This window comes from Megachile rotundata, chromosome 5 (genome assembly GCF_050947335.1).
Source record: "Megachile rotundata isolate GNS110a chromosome 5, iyMegRotu1, whole genome shotgun sequence".
In the NCBI taxonomy this organism is placed as follows: Eukaryota; Metazoa; Arthropoda; class Insecta; order Hymenoptera; family Megachilidae; genus Megachile; species Megachile rotundata.
Genome location: NC_134987.1, coordinates 2,388,203 through 2,404,160, shown reverse-complemented (window position 1 = coordinate 2,404,160; position 15,958 = coordinate 2,388,203). Strand labels below are relative to the sequence as shown.

Here is a 15,958-nt window from a genome sequence, read left to right as displayed (position 1 = left end):
GCCCCCGAGCTTAAAATTAATTTAAAACTAACGCATACTTCCCACGATGATCCCTCGATGATTTCTCTATGCTCTCTCGATGATACCTTCAAGTTACGTATATGCACATTTCACACATGCACTCATCCATACTAAAATATAACAGAATTTCGTACGCAACTTAAAATTAATTTAAAATGCATCAGTGAAACCTATGTCCTGGACGATTATCTATGCTCCAACAATAAAAAATAATATGCAAAGAAAGAAAACAGATGCAAAATTAGTAGTTTTTGAATAAGAAAAAATGAAATAAAATTAGATGACTCGATAAAAATAAGCAAATAAAATAACAATGTACAATAATATAAAATAACAAAATAAGAAAGTGAAATGAAAAACATAAAAAAATAGAAATTACAATTAAAAATGAGAAATTAAGATATACGTACTGTTATATTACTTAGTTAGAATTTAAATCTGAAACATAATAATGTAATTAAGACAAATATGATACATTTAATTACATACTTAAAATCAAAAACTGAAATATACAAATACAATTAAGATAAATTATGAATCATTTCATTACATATTTCAAATCAAAACATGAAACATAAAAATGTAATTAAAAAATCAATGAAATACATTATATTGACGCAAATTACAATGTTTATTCTAAGAACTCTACATGTACTTTTTGTTCTAAAATGACACTAGCATAATGCAAAATTATGTGAAAGAAAAAATAAAGGAGATGAACACAGTTGGAAGAACTTTCTTTTAGGTTTGAAGCAATTAACAAGAGTAAGCTATTGCGTAAAAAGTGAGTGCCTAATACATACGAGGTGTGACCCAAAAGTAACGAGACTCGGTGTGTATCTTGAAAAAACAATGGAATTGGCAGCAATTGTTTTTGTGGCATCATCCCACATACCTCCTCTATCCATGTTGCAAATTTCGATTGAATCGGTCATACCATTTGGAAGTATTGCGTTATTTAGTGAACACGTGCAACTGCATTCTGCCGGAAAAATGTCTAACGTAAAAACCGAACAGCGAATAAACATCAAGTTTCTTGTAAAATTTGTTGAAATCTGTTGTAACATGTGATGAGACATGGATTTTTACCTATGACCCACAAAGTAAGCGCCAGTCGATGCAGTGGAAATCTTCAGGATCCCCAAAACTCAAAAAAGCACGCATGTCAAAATCAAAATTCGACATTAATGGAATTGTACTGATTGAGTGGTTTCCCAGTGATCAGACTGTTAACCAACACTATTACATTGAAGTACTAAAAAGATTTAGTGAAAAAATTAGGAAAAAAGGCCACAATTGTGGAGCGATGGATGGCTGTTACACCAGGACGATGCACCCGCTCACACGGCACTGTCTGTCAAGCAGTTTCTGACTAGCAAAAATAATATTGTGATGGGGCATCCTCCTTATTTACCTGATTTGGATCCATGCGACTTTTTTTTATTTCCTAAAGTTAAATTTTGCTTAAAGGGAACCCATTTCCAGAATTGTTACCAGCAATGGCAGCGCCGAATGCATAAGTGTGTGAATGCTGAAGGGGACTACTTTGAAGGTGATAATGTCACGGAGAACTGATTCTACAGGTACAATGATTTATTGGACCAGTCTCGTTACTTTTGGGTCACACCTCGTACAAGCAGCGCAAATATCTGAATCGTAAAAAATTAGAACTAAAGGCACTTATAATTCGCGTGAACTTTTCAACACAAATTGTGACAAAAAACTTACGCCCTGGCCCGCTTTTCCAACCACAAGTTTCGAATTTAAATCTTATAATTTCTGGAAGAATAAATAACGCAGTAAATTCCTTACAACTAAACGCTAAAAATAAATGGTATAATAAACATAGGATACGAAGAAAGAAGGAACGAACTCTTTCTTTATTTCCAACAACACACACAAAAATAAAAATCGCAATGAATTGACAAATATAAACAATGAAGTTACTTAAGATGAGAACCTGAAACAGAAAAGTATAATTAACATAGAAAATTGGAGGGTTAGGTACTAATTGAGGTGAAAGGTGAATGAATCGTAGTCCGATTAACAATAACGAGAATTTTATTGATCGAAATGCGCGTGGTGTTCGATGATCGAAAAGTGACTGTTCGAGTCGAAGTCGGTAATTCGAATGACCTTTTTCGTTGCCTCTTGAGCCTACCCCCGCAAGCATGGGGAAAAACTCAAGAGGAGAAATCCCGTAAACACACGACAACGGAACATCATCTGGTCGGCGAAAGTTTTATTGTCTCCGGTACCTGGACATTTCCCAGGCCCGGAAACAACGACTTTCTAGCGGCGAAAAAATCAACGCTGCACGCTACATAATCTTTCTTTATTTCAATCAACACAAATAGAAATTGCAATGAAAATTGCAACGAACCAAAAAGTTGAAAAATCGAAATGGCAGAATTCAAAAACTTCGAAGCGCGAAATGAAGTGTAAATTAATTTCAGAATCTTCAAATCTCAAAGAAAAAAATCACGTTAAAGTATTGAAAACCTGAAATCCGAAATAAAATCACGATAAGTTTAAAACTTCAACCCCGAAATAAAATCCTGGAAAACTTAGAAAACACAATACCAAATTAATGTGACGAGGAGATGCAAAAGACGCAATGCTCGATCTAAAATTCACGCACGTGAATGAAGATAGGACACGCATTAAAATACCGATCAAATAATAAAATAATACAGAAAAAAATAAAATATGGAGAAGACCTGAAAGCTTCGAAGCTAGAAGTAAAATTCAGAGTTTTAGAAATTCATTGATCCCGCGATGATTCTGAATGTGAGAACAAAATACAGAATACATTCGCACACTCACGCATACTGCACAACTTATTCTAAAAACGTGTACCTTTTGTTTTAAAATTACACTCTTATAATCTATAAATTTGTAGAAAAACAAACAGGGTACAAAATTAGAAGAACTTTCTCTTAAGTTTCTTGTAATTAACAATAAAATTGTGAAGCTACTACTACAGTCTAATATGTAAGAAGTTAAAAAATTGTCGCAAAGATGAGTGCAAGTTAGAACAAAAGGCACTTACAATTTGCACAAGCTTTTCGCCACACAATGACGAAAAACTTGCGCCCGAGCCCACCTTTCTCCCACAAGCTCGAAATTAACATAAAACTAGTGCATTAAATATTGTAACTTACCAAAAAGTAAAATCTGAAACATACTGTTATGGTAAATTCCAAATGCCCGCGTTACAGGCCACCATATTGACCTTTCTTTTTGTGTTTTGTTTCTTACTTCGCGCGAGATTGAAGGTCTCGGGACGCGATGACAAAAGAGTGTCGTCGGGCAGAAGAAGTGCGACTTCAGAGCAGGGCATGGTCTCCAACCACGTGTACATAAAGTTTTCTGTAAACCGATTAAGCGACCCGTATTTGAATAAAACCACGTATTTAGTAAAAATCTTATATTTAATAAAATATACAATAAGAAGAATTGGCGACGAGGATGGGATCCTAATGAGGAAAAAAAATACGTCAAGAAAAGGATCTCGAAGACCGCTAACCTCACTTACAAATTGCGCCACCTGACTCAAGGGTACGCTTTACATTACGCATTACATTACGTATTACATTACGCAATTACATTACGCGTTATATTACGCTTTACATTACGCATTATAATTTTTCTTTGCATCGTTCGAAATTTTATCGATCATAAATCGCAACGAGCACAAATTACACGATGGCTGAATCACGTGTACAGGCGATTTTTAATATTGAACCATTCGAGCCATCCATGAGCTGGGAGCGATGGGTCAAGCGATTAGAAGGCACATTTAAACTTTTCAAAGTGGTGGAAGATGACAAAGTCCCATATTTACTGCACTACATTGGGGCATCGGCTTTCGACGTAATAAGCAATAAGTGTGCGCCCGACGACCCATACATTAGAAATTACCGAGACTTGGTTCAGTTGCTCGGACAATTCTACGCTCCGGCACCACTTGAAATTGCAGAAAATTTCCGTTTCCATCAACGGCGTCAAAAAGAAGGAGAAAGCATACTGCAATACGTCGCGGCGTTGCAAAAATTAAGCTTAAATTGCAATTTCAGTACTTACTTGAAAATGGCGTCACGTAACCAATTTGTTTTTGGCATTGTAAGTACAAGGATCCAGTCAAGATTACTTGAGACAAAAAAATTGACCTTCGACCAGGCCGTGGAGCTGGCAACAAGCATGGAAATGTCGGCAAAGGACACGGATCAACTACAGGGCTCAACAGCGGCAGTTCAAATAGCAGATACCAGGAAATTTCAAAAACGTCAACCAACAAGCCAGCCAAAGCACGCGAAGAATACACATCAGCCGCGTTCGACACCCACCCCGACATATTCTAATAATCGTAATAACTCTAAGTTTACCGATAATAAAAGCATTTCATGTTTTAGGTGTGGAAAAGGGCATTTAGCCACAAAATGTATTTTGAATCGAAATGTTCGATGCACTGCTTGTGGGATTCGAGGTCATCTTCAATCAGTCTGTTTTAAGATAAAGGACTAACAGACAACGTTGGGGAAATTCTATACAACGCATCAGACGTAGGCATAATACAGTTAGAACAGGCAAAATACTGAAATAAATTTCTTACTACACTTCAGGTAAACGATAAATTTTTAAAATTCGAAGTAGACAGCGGAGCGGCTGTTACACTTGCTAGTAAAGCCTACATGCTTAGGTTGTGTCCAAGTTCGATCATACATCCGACTACACTTAAGTTAATTACATATTGTAAGATCACATTTAAAGCAGAAGGCTATATAACAGTGTGCGTCAATTACGGTGGTACAATACATAAATTAAATATATATCTTACAAATGTAAATACAGTTCCGTTGTTAGGGCCTGAATGGCTACGTCAATTATTAACTGAAAATGAATTGCATAAATTTACCTTGAACCATAGTACTGTAAATGCCATTGGTATCGACAGGAAAGCACAATTTGTATCTAATTGTATCTATTGTATAAAATTGTATCTACACTGGTGGCCAAAATTAACGCACCACTTTCTTTACACCGTCGTCATTTCCACTGTGTAGGAGGTAGGACTTTGAAATTTTGAGGATAGGTGGGCCCATGGGTTGTCTCAATACTCCACGAGTGCCATTGCTACCTGCCACCCCTTCCGGGATCGGCGACCCCTTGAATACTACAGGGTCAAGAAAGTGACAAAAAAGGTTCTAAATTCGACCGAAAAAAAGAAAAAATCCAAAATTTTTGTCAAGGATGAGGCTCTTTATGTTACGGCCTTTCCGAAAATGCCCAGCTCAACCCCCTCCAACACCCCCAACCCCCTCCATAATTTTCTACCCTTTCCAAAAGGGTGGTTATTTCGATTTCGCTGAAACTTTTGCCGGAGCTTCGTCTCGATCCCTGTTACACGTGGTAAAATTTTGGTCGCATTTGCACCAACCCCTTGGACGCTACGCGCTGTCAAAGAACAACCCCTTACTGTTTTTTCATCTTTTCCACAGTTAAAAACCAATTTTGGACCTGCAATTCACGGAAAAACTTGTTTTCGTCACGACAGTATCGTGTTTGTTGATGGTTGGGCCCTAGCGTGAAACCAACCCCCGTTGTGGAGGTTGGTACCCCCAACCCTTTCAATCCGGCCCCGGGGGTGGGTGCGTAAATTGAGTGCATGCTATCGATTGAGGGACCATTGAAGCATTTCTGTACAAATTTTCAAGTCGATTGCTTGAACCGTTTTCGCGGGATAAACAAAAAAGTGGAAATTTTGCGATTTACAACCCCCAAGTTCACCTCACAATCCCTACTGATTGGAGGGGGTTGGCGTGCCGCGGATCGGCTTCTCATGAAGCTTGAACCCTCCTTTTCTCGGTCCCAGAAGATAGAATTGCTCACACGACATGCACAGCCTCCAGCGATGCCGCCAAAATACCCTGTCATCGTCGTGTCGGCCAAAGCGAGCACCGCGGCCTCCAAGCGGCGAGTATGTGAACCAAAAGCGATCCGAACGATATGGACTTTCAGCCACCCAAAAAGACTCCACGAAAAATCACAGATTTCACACGCCAACAATTAACAGACAATTTTTTAAACTCGTTTCTTTCACATTTCCAGCAGTCTTACTGATTTCTTTTTCAAAGCAAAAGCCAAAAGCAAAATTGCCCTGCTACCGTACCGCTGCCGTGCCGTTAAGAGGCCCCATTGGGGCCAAACGTTTATTAATTTTATTATTCATTAATTTTATTGTTTATACATTGTATTGTTTTTATTTTATTAAAATTTAATTTTTTCTCGCCATTTTTTATTTCATTTTTTTCCTGCGTGGAGAATTGCCAATTTTTTTGTTACAATTTTGCTTTTGGCTTTTGCTTTGAAAAAGAAATCAGTAAGACTGCTGGAAATGTGAAAGAAACGAGTTTAAAAAATTGTCTGTTAATTGTTGGCGTGTAAAATCTGTGATTTTTCGTGGAGTCTTTTTGGGTGGCTGAAAGTCCATATCGTTCGGATCGCTTTTGGTTCACATACTCGCCGCTTGGAGGCCGCGGTGCTCGCTTTGGCCGACACGACGATGACAGGGTATTTTGGCGGCATCGCTGGAGGCTGTGCATGTCGTGTGAGCAATTCCATCTTCTGGGACCGAGAAAAGGAGGGTTCAAGCTTCATGAGAAGCCGATCCGCGGCACGCCAACCCCCTCCAATCAGTAGGGATTGTGAGGTGAACTTGGGGGTTGTAAATCGCAAAATTTCCACTTTTTTGTTTATCCCGCGAAAACGGTTCAAGCAATCGACTTGAAAATTTGTACAGAAATGCTTCAATGGTCCCTCAATCGATAGCATGCACTCAATTTACGCACCCACCCCCGGGGCCGGATTGAAAGGGTTGGGGGTACCAACCTCCACAACGGGGGTTGGTTTCACGCTAGGGCCCAACCATCAACAAACACGATACTGTCGTGACGAAAACAAGTTTTTCCGTGAATTGCAGGTCCAAAATTGGTTTTTAACTGTGGAAAAGATGAAAAAACAGTAAGGGGTTGTTCTTTGACAGCGCGTAGCGTCCAAGGGGTTGGTGCAAATGCGACCAAAATTTTACCACGTGTAACAGGGATCGAGACGAAGCTCCGGCAAAAGTTTCAGCGAAATCGAAATAACCACCCTTTTGGAAAGGGTAGAAAATTATGGAGGGGGTTGGGGGTGTTGGAGGGGGTTGAGCTGGGCATTTTCGGAAAGGCCGTAACATAAAGAGCCTCATCCTTGACAAAAATTTTGGATTTTTTCTTTTTTTCGGTCGAATTTAGAACCTTTTTTGTCACTTTCTTGACCCTGTAGTATTCAAGGGGTCGCCGATCCCGGAAGGGGTGGCAGGTAGCAATGGCACTCGTGGAGTATTGAGACAACCCATGGGCCCACCTATCCTCAAAATTTCAAAGTCCTACCTCCTGCACAGTGGAAATGACGACGGTGTAAAGAAAGTGGTGCGTTAATTTTGGCCACCAGTGTATTTTACAGAAGTATAAAGACGTTTTTGAGCCAGGTCTAGATCATATTAAAGATCGACAAGCACATTTAACACTCAAAGATAATGCTAAGCCTACATTCATGAAACATCGTACGGTCCCTTTCAAATTATTACCGTTAGTTGAAAAGGAAATAGAAAATTTAGAAGCAGCGGGGATTTTACTAAAGGTTCACACCTCGGAATGGGCTACACCCATAGTGCGAGTATTAAAGAAAGAAGGTAAAGTTAGAATTTGTGGAGATTACAGCGTAACAAAAAATCCAAACTTAATAGTGGATGATCACCCGCTACCAACAATAGACGAACTTTTTGCATCTATGGCGGGGGGTACTACATTTTCTAAAATTGATCTGCGACAAGCCTATTTACAATTAGAAGTTCGGGAAGAAGATCAAGCTTTACTTACCTTGAACACGCACAAAGGGCTATACAAACCCACTAGACTAATGTACGGAATTGCTTCTGCTCCGGCCATATGGCAACGAGAAATCGAAAATATTTTGAAAGATATTCCGGGAGTCACTGTTTTTCTAGATGATATTAAGATTACAGATACAAATGATACTGAGCATTTACATAGACTAGAGATGGTTTTTCAAAGATTACATGAACATCACATTAAAGTTAATTTAGAGAAGAGTACATTCTTTACAGATCAAATTAAATATTGTGGTTACGTTATCGATAAAGATGGAATACGGAATACATAAAGACAAAGACAAAATCGCGGCTATTGAACAGATGCCTACCCCTCGAAATGTATCAGAAGTACGAGCATTCATAGGTTTCGTAAATTACTGGGAGATTCATTAAGAATCTTAGTTCGATTTTATATCCACTAAACAAATTATTACATAAAGATTCCAAATTTATTTGGTCAAAGGAATGTGAAATAGCTTTCAGAAATGCAAAACGGGTTTTCCAAAGCGATGAGGTGTTGGCCTATTACGACCCCAAACACCTTCTAATACTGGCTACCGACGCTAGTTCCTATGGTGTAGGGGCAGTACTATCCCATGTTTACTCAGATGGTAGCGAAAGAACCATACAATACGCTTCAAGTACGCTAAATGATACACAAAAGAAATACGCGCAAATCGATGAGGAGGCATATCGCATAATCTTTGGTGTTAAGAAATTTCAACAGTATCTTTATGGAAATAAGTTTACATTGTACACCGGCCATAGACCACTAGTACATATACTTGCTCCTTCGAGAAACTTACCAATGTACAGCGCAATGCGTATGCAACACTATGCATTGTTTCTACGAGGTTTCAATTATACAATTAAATACAAAAATACTAAATTACATAGTAATGCTGACTACCTGTCCAGATTACCAATTGCAAACCGCGATGAGACTACATGCGACGTAGTTGACGTACACCAGGTAGATACAATACAGTCATTACCAATTACTTTCGAAGAATTGGTAAGAGCGACCAAACAAGACAAACACTTAAAGAAAATATTACATTCGATAGAAACTGGGAAGCGTATGTGTAAAAATGAGAGATCCTCAAATAGAGAAGTAGAATACAGCGTTCAACAAGGAGTCCTTCTGCGCGGACATCGAGTAGTCATACCAAAAATATTACAAGCTAGATTATTAACTCCTTCATTACGGCCGCCGCCTACAGGCGGCGGCCGCGCGACGACCTGTGTGTACGGGTGCCGACTATAGGCGACGGCCGCGCGACGACCTGTGTGTACGGGTGTTATATGTAAATGACTGAATATTCATACAATATACTTATTTTCATGTTTTTCCTATAATACGATGAAACAGTTGTTATGTAGCTCTTAAAAAAGTGTACATACAAGACAATCACAAAGTGGCGTTGAAAAACGTTAGTCCGAATATCGAAGACTACTGACGAGCAAAGTGCACACTTCGCGACGCGGACTGCCGTAAGGAAAGGGTTAAAAGAACTGCACACCCAACACTTCGGAATTGTTAACACTTTATCTACCGCTAGCCTATTAATCGGCTTTTTGATTTCCAACGCTTATCGACCGCTAGCCTATTTATCGGCTTTTCGATTGCCAAAGCTTGTCGAAAAATTAAATTACTGTTACCTTGAATTTATTTTATGAATGTTAGTTTATACAGACCTTTATTATATAAAATAAATGCAAAATAAAGTATAAATATCAATAAAATTACATTCCTTTGAAACAAAAGGAATAAGCACAACACAATGAATAGCGAAAATTTAGCCGGTACTGGGAGTAAGTGCGCGCGCGACTCAGCCGGTACTTAGTGACTGGCAGTCTCAAAAACGACCGATCAATAAAGTGTTAAGATGAAGATGTTGGCACGTGGTTACGTTTGGTGGAACGGCATAGATAATGATATTAAAGCCATCACAGAAAACTGTGCAGAATGCAACGCGAATAGGAATAATCCACCAAAAATTAAACATACATGGGAACCCGCTACTTTCCCTTTTGAACGTATACACATCGATTTCGCAGGACCATTCAAAGGATACAATTTTCTAATAATAGTTGACGCGTACACAAAATGGCCTGAGGTTTTTATTGTAAATAATATTACAGCGGAAACTACAATTCAAAAATGTCCAATTGTAGTGAAACTACAAACCAAAAAAGGTTTGGTTTGCCAATACAAATAGTGTCAGACAACGGACGTACTTTTGTATCTAGCGAATTTCAAAATTTCTTACAAAAGAACGGGATTACTCACAAATTAACAGCACCTTATAATCCGGCTATAAATGGTTTAGCAGAGCGTTTCGTACAAACCCTAAAAAAATCTTTACATACTATTAATATGCAAAAGTCAAATTTACATGCATCTTTGCAACGTATACTAATGACAGGTATATCTCCTGCGGAATTGATGTTTAATAGGAAAGTTAGATGTATATTAGATTTAATGCGTCCTAAAAACAATGAAACGATACAGGGGTACCATTGTAAAAGTTTGCGAAATTTCAAAGAAGGGGAGAGAGTGAGCTGCAGAAACTATCAGCACGGAGATAAATGGCTGTTCGGTAGAATTCTAAAGCGCATAGGACGATTGCACTACATAGTTAAATTAGATGATGGACGAACTTGGAAACGACACATAAACCAAATGAGACTGATTGGAAAATACACTCCGTCACGATCATGTATTGAAGACAAAAATGTAGAAAGATATATAGATTATTCCATCGATAAGGAACCCTAACAAGCAGTGAATCCATTACCCTTTCACTACGAAAGACGTAAATATACGTCCTGACAAGTCTATCGATATTCACGAAAGACGTATATATACGTCCTGAGAAGTCTATCGATATACACGAAAGACGTATATATACGTCCTGCTAAATCTATCGATGTATACGAAAGACGTAAATATACGTCCCTAGATGTTCATCGATATATACAAGAGACCTAAATATACGCCCATTACGTCTTATTGAAAGGCATTTTCCTAGCACATATTTTAATCCGTCTTTTAAAGAAAAAGATTCTGCTCGAAAATGTGCAGTATGCAGTAAACACAAAATTCGTCGAGAAACTAGGTATGAATGCAAAGAATGTGATGTAGCTTTGCTACATTTTTATAAAAGGCTACTTAAAATAAATCAATAATAGATATATTTAATTCATTTGTGATGGAAATGGGAGTACAGCTTTATAATATAATATTGAAAACTATTAAATATAAGACAACACAATTAACACAATTTGAACACGAAATGAATTTATTTTAAAACGAGAAACAACAGGGAAGGAACTTTAAACGAAACACAAGATCTTTTAATACAGGGTGTCCCGCAATTAGTGTAGGACCCGAAAAGGGGTGGTAGGTGGGGCGATTCTGAACAACTTTTTCCTTTGCCAAAATATTGGTTGAGGCTCCATTTTCGAGTTATTAGCAAAAAACACTGACCAATGAGAGCGCGCATAGACCGGGTGCGCGAAAGCGTGAGCAAAAGCTTCGAATATGACGGCCGATCGTCGTCGTGAACAAATGTATTGATACTGTCGGTATAACGTCGGTATAACGTCGGAATAACGTCGGTATAATAAAAAGCTGTTAGATGAGAGTTACGTTGAATAATGAATAAAAAAATTTGGATTATTGTTGAATTATCATTCATTCATGAATAAGAAATAACAAAATTAGTCTCTACTCACGTAATCAAAGTAAATCAAATTTATTCGATACGTTTATTTGTTATGGCAAAGAAATAATGGATAAAATATGGAAAATTATTTTCGTTCGATATTGTGATGATGAAAAAGAACAAATTCTCATTTTTAAAAAATTAAATAACTTTTCTATTCAACAAATAAAAATTTGAATTGAATAATTAATAAATTTAAATGTAACTCACCCATTGAACCGCAAATAATCACGATGAAAATGCATCTCTGTCACTGGGTCGATCCACCGATCCTTACTGTTCTCATAAATAATAGAAACTCTGAAAAAACTCTCAAGAAACTTCACTGTCACCTATCACTGTTATCGCTCATTATTAGTTTTCATTATCACTTTTTTCTGTCATTTTTCACTAATTTTCACTAATTTTCACTGTGAGTTCAACACATAAATACGACGAATGAAAACACATAAACGAATATTCAGAAATAATTTAAACTATATTATCTTGAAAGCAAGAAAACAGAATTTTTTATTAAAAACAACGATACATTTTATTTCAACACGTATCTTTCGACAATAAACGATGACTGTCGATCGACGCCGCAGTCGTTCAACAGATCATCGTTGCATGGCAACATTCGCGACATATGCCTCACGATCGAGAATGAAACCGCGATCCGTGGCCAGTGTAACAATGTCTTCTAATAAAATATGTAATATAACTTCGATTTCTCAATTCGGATACTTTATAATGGGAATATAGCGTATCGTCAAACATACATATCTGTGAATAATCGTTTACGCGTTTTCATTCGTGCCGTTTACCGGTCGTGCTTATGTTGTGCAATTATTAGAAAGAGACAGTGAAATAAATTGAGAGTTCATTGACCCTGCCAGGATATCAGCTGTTGATGCTCTGATCGGTGGATCTACCCGGTGACATAAATATTTTTTATCGAAGCTAGTTTTTTCATGAATCAATGGGTAAGTTTTATTTAAGTTGTTTCCATATTTTTAAAATTATACGTACGCAGCAATTGATTTATTTCACTTCAATGAGGTACTGCATTAGATATTTTATTCCAATTTTATCCCATTTCGTAGGGAAGGTACTCATTCGTTTTGAAACGTGAATTTATTCGTTTGCTTCATTCGAAGAGTCGAAAAATTAATTTTCTTGAATTTATTCTTTTTCCTTTTCGAAGGCGTAAAATAAATACAATATACTTGGTCTGGGTAAACAACAACTAATTGGTTTATCTCTCATTCACGAATTACGAAGAACTTAATATTATTCTTAACTTCTTAATTCATTATTCAATTTAACTTTCACCTAATAGCTTCCTGTTATACCGACGATATACCGACGTTATACCGACGTTATACCGACGTTATACCGACAGTATCGATACGTTTGTTCACGACGACGATCGGCCGTCATATTCGAAGCTGTCGCTCACGCTTTCGCGCGCCCGGTCTATGCACGCTCTCATTGGTCAGTGTTTTTTGCTAATAACTCGAAAATGGAGTCTCAACCAATATTTTGGCAAAGGAAAAAGTTGTTCAGAATCGCTCCACCTACCACCCCTTTTCGGGTCCTACACTAATTGCGGGACACCCTGTATACGTATACGATATCGTAATTGCAGAGAGAACAGTAAAGAATAATTATATACACTGCTCAAAAGAAGTATGGCATAGACAAATTTTTTACAAAAATGGGGCAAATTTGACTGATGATAACTCCGTGTAAAATCATTCTCTAAACTTCTGTATCTTTGCGGAAAAAAAGGTAGCGGTTTTTCACGTACTGAAAACTAAAGATGAAGGTTTGGACTTTATGCTGCTCTAAACAGTATCACCAAAAAAAAATGTGGCAAGTCCATGCATTTCGTCAAACTTTGTAATTTTCAATATTGCAAACATGACCTCACATTTACGGTGTTATTGTGGTATGGATGCATCAAATCTAAAATCAAATTATAAGATCTTAAAGTAGAGATCTCAAGCTTTAGTTTAAAGAAAAGAGCATAACTTTGCGATAATTTTTCACGGAGTTATCATCAGTCAAATTTGCCCAATTTTTGCCTAAAATTTTTCTATGCCATATTTCTTTTGAGCAGTGTAGATATTATTTTATTTTAACATTTGAGGATCTAATTGAAACGAGCGGTATCATATAGATAGTAGATAAATATACATACTTGATTATCGACTTATTGGCAAATTACCGACATATTTCTGTATTTATTTTTGTTGTTTTCAACAATTTGTAATGATTGTTTTTTAAGTCCTACGAATAGTATCAAATTTCCGGATACTGTTATGGTCACTGGTCTGCACGGCGCAGCGACCGACGCGATATGCGTCTAACGCGTCGTTCCTGTTGATGGATTACTCCAAAATCGCGCCGCAGTGAAAGGGTTAACGAACGATAGAATAGAAGAACCACCTGTCGCGGAACGACCGAACCGTAGATCGGAAAGAATCAGAGCGCCTCCTATAAGATACGGCGATTTTGTAACGCACTGAGTATTTATTCAACCAAAATTACTTTTCGTTATCCTAGTAGAGATAAGTATTTTTCGTTTCTTTCTTTTACGCTACAACCCTTACTGTATCGTCGAAATCTTTCCAACATGGAGAAATTTCGTGTTTCAAGGAATAGATGAATTCGATTGAGGAAGAGGGTAAATAAAAGTTGTTTAGACATAATTGAGCCTGAAAAATCATGATAATTTATTGGCTCGTATGATTCGAATTAGGGGAAAAAACCTTGCGGCATAAAAAACCCCTTTCAAAAAATATGTATTCGTTAACGATTCTACGGTGAAAATGTGTACGAGTATGTATACGTTATGCGTATGGTTGAGTTGATTGTGGATTGATTTGAGGAGAACAGGGTCTCGCTCAGTGTTGTTTGATTTGAGGAGAACAGGGTCGAGCTCAGTGTTGTTTGATTTGAGGAGAACAGGGTCTCGCTCAGTGTTATTTGATTTAAGGAGAACAGGGTCTCGCTCAATGTTGTTCGATTTGCGTGATAATTCACGTTGCGTGAGATTATTCACGATGATCGATTCGAGGGTGTAGGAGTCACTCGAATAATGTTGCAATGTATGATTTAACCACCCTACCGTGGCCTGTCCGAGGGTGTAGGACTCACCCGAACAGTGTGTAATGTATGATTTAACCACTCTACCGTGGCCCATTCGAGGAGTGCAGGGTCCTACTCGAATGGTGTTGTGATTGATTCCCGAACCACCCTGCATTGGTTATGCTACGTTGCGTTACGCGGAACTTTCGAACTCACGATTCACTTTTTCGACTCTCGATCCGAACCGTGCAAGCTTCAACATTCGACTGACCCTTTCTTTGTACGAAGAATCGCCTAAGTACCCTCGTGTTTCCGAAAGTAACGGTTAAGAAGAACTCTATGCTTTTGTTCGTTAAAACTGTTTAAAAAGAGAGGTACAGCTGTTAGTTCATTTATGGCACGCACGTGTTTACAGTAAGACTAGTTCGGACAGGATTTGAGAGACAAAAGGGTCCTCGGTGACCCGTATTTCGAGGTATGAACGGTTCACGACGGTCCGCGCGCCGAACCACTTGAACCCTGTTGTAAATTCATTAATCGCGACAAAGGCTTCGGTTCGCGGCCGAACACTTACTTTTAAGAAAGGGGGGTGTTATGGTAAATTCCAAATGCCCGCGTTACGGGTCACCATATTGTCCTTTCTTTTTGTGTTTTGTTTCTTACTTCGCGCGAGATTGGAGGTCTCGGGACGCGATGACAAAGAGTATCGTCGGGCAGAAGAAGTGCGACTTCAGAGCAGGGCATGGTCCCCAACCACGTGTACATAAAGTTTTCTGTAAATCGATTAAGCGACCCGTATTTGAATAAAACCACGTACTTAGTAAAAATCTTGTATTTAATAAAATACACAACACATACAAAAATGTATCAACATAGAAATTTGTGGCAGGAGAAAAATTTTATTTTAGTTTAGTACAATATGATACTTTTCGTACCGTAAAAAAACACATGTAGAATATAAAAAAATAGTAGCGAGCATAGGGGCAGAATGACTCTTCGTCATAAGATGGACAGCCAGTAATAGTTCCCCTCTTCCTTGGCAAACGTTTTCCGGGGCTCTTCGGTATGTAGCCTCGTCTGTCTTCGATACATAACCTCGCAAATATCACTCGCGAAATTTTACGGTAACTGAGATATTCTTTACTTTCATATCAATTACATAAGCTTTCAATATTGGTATTGATCTCCACAAATA

At 38.0% G+C, this 15,958-nt stretch overlaps 1 long non-coding RNA gene across 1 annotated transcript in view; it reads right to left on the bottom strand.

Moving 5' to 3' along the window:
• Positions 1-689: 689 nt before the first annotated feature.
• Positions 690-15,958, bottom strand: part of LOC143264463 (uncharacterized) — a 65,331-nt gene continuing 50,062 nt past the window's right edge. Inside the window, exons 2-3 of the long non-coding RNA XR_013038199.1 lie at positions 3,186-3,393; positions 690-1,981 (exon numbers count right to left, since the gene is read on the bottom strand). This is a non-coding gene — a long non-coding RNA (uncharacterized LOC143264463). The remainder of the gene's footprint in view (positions 1,982-3,185; positions 3,394-15,958) is intronic.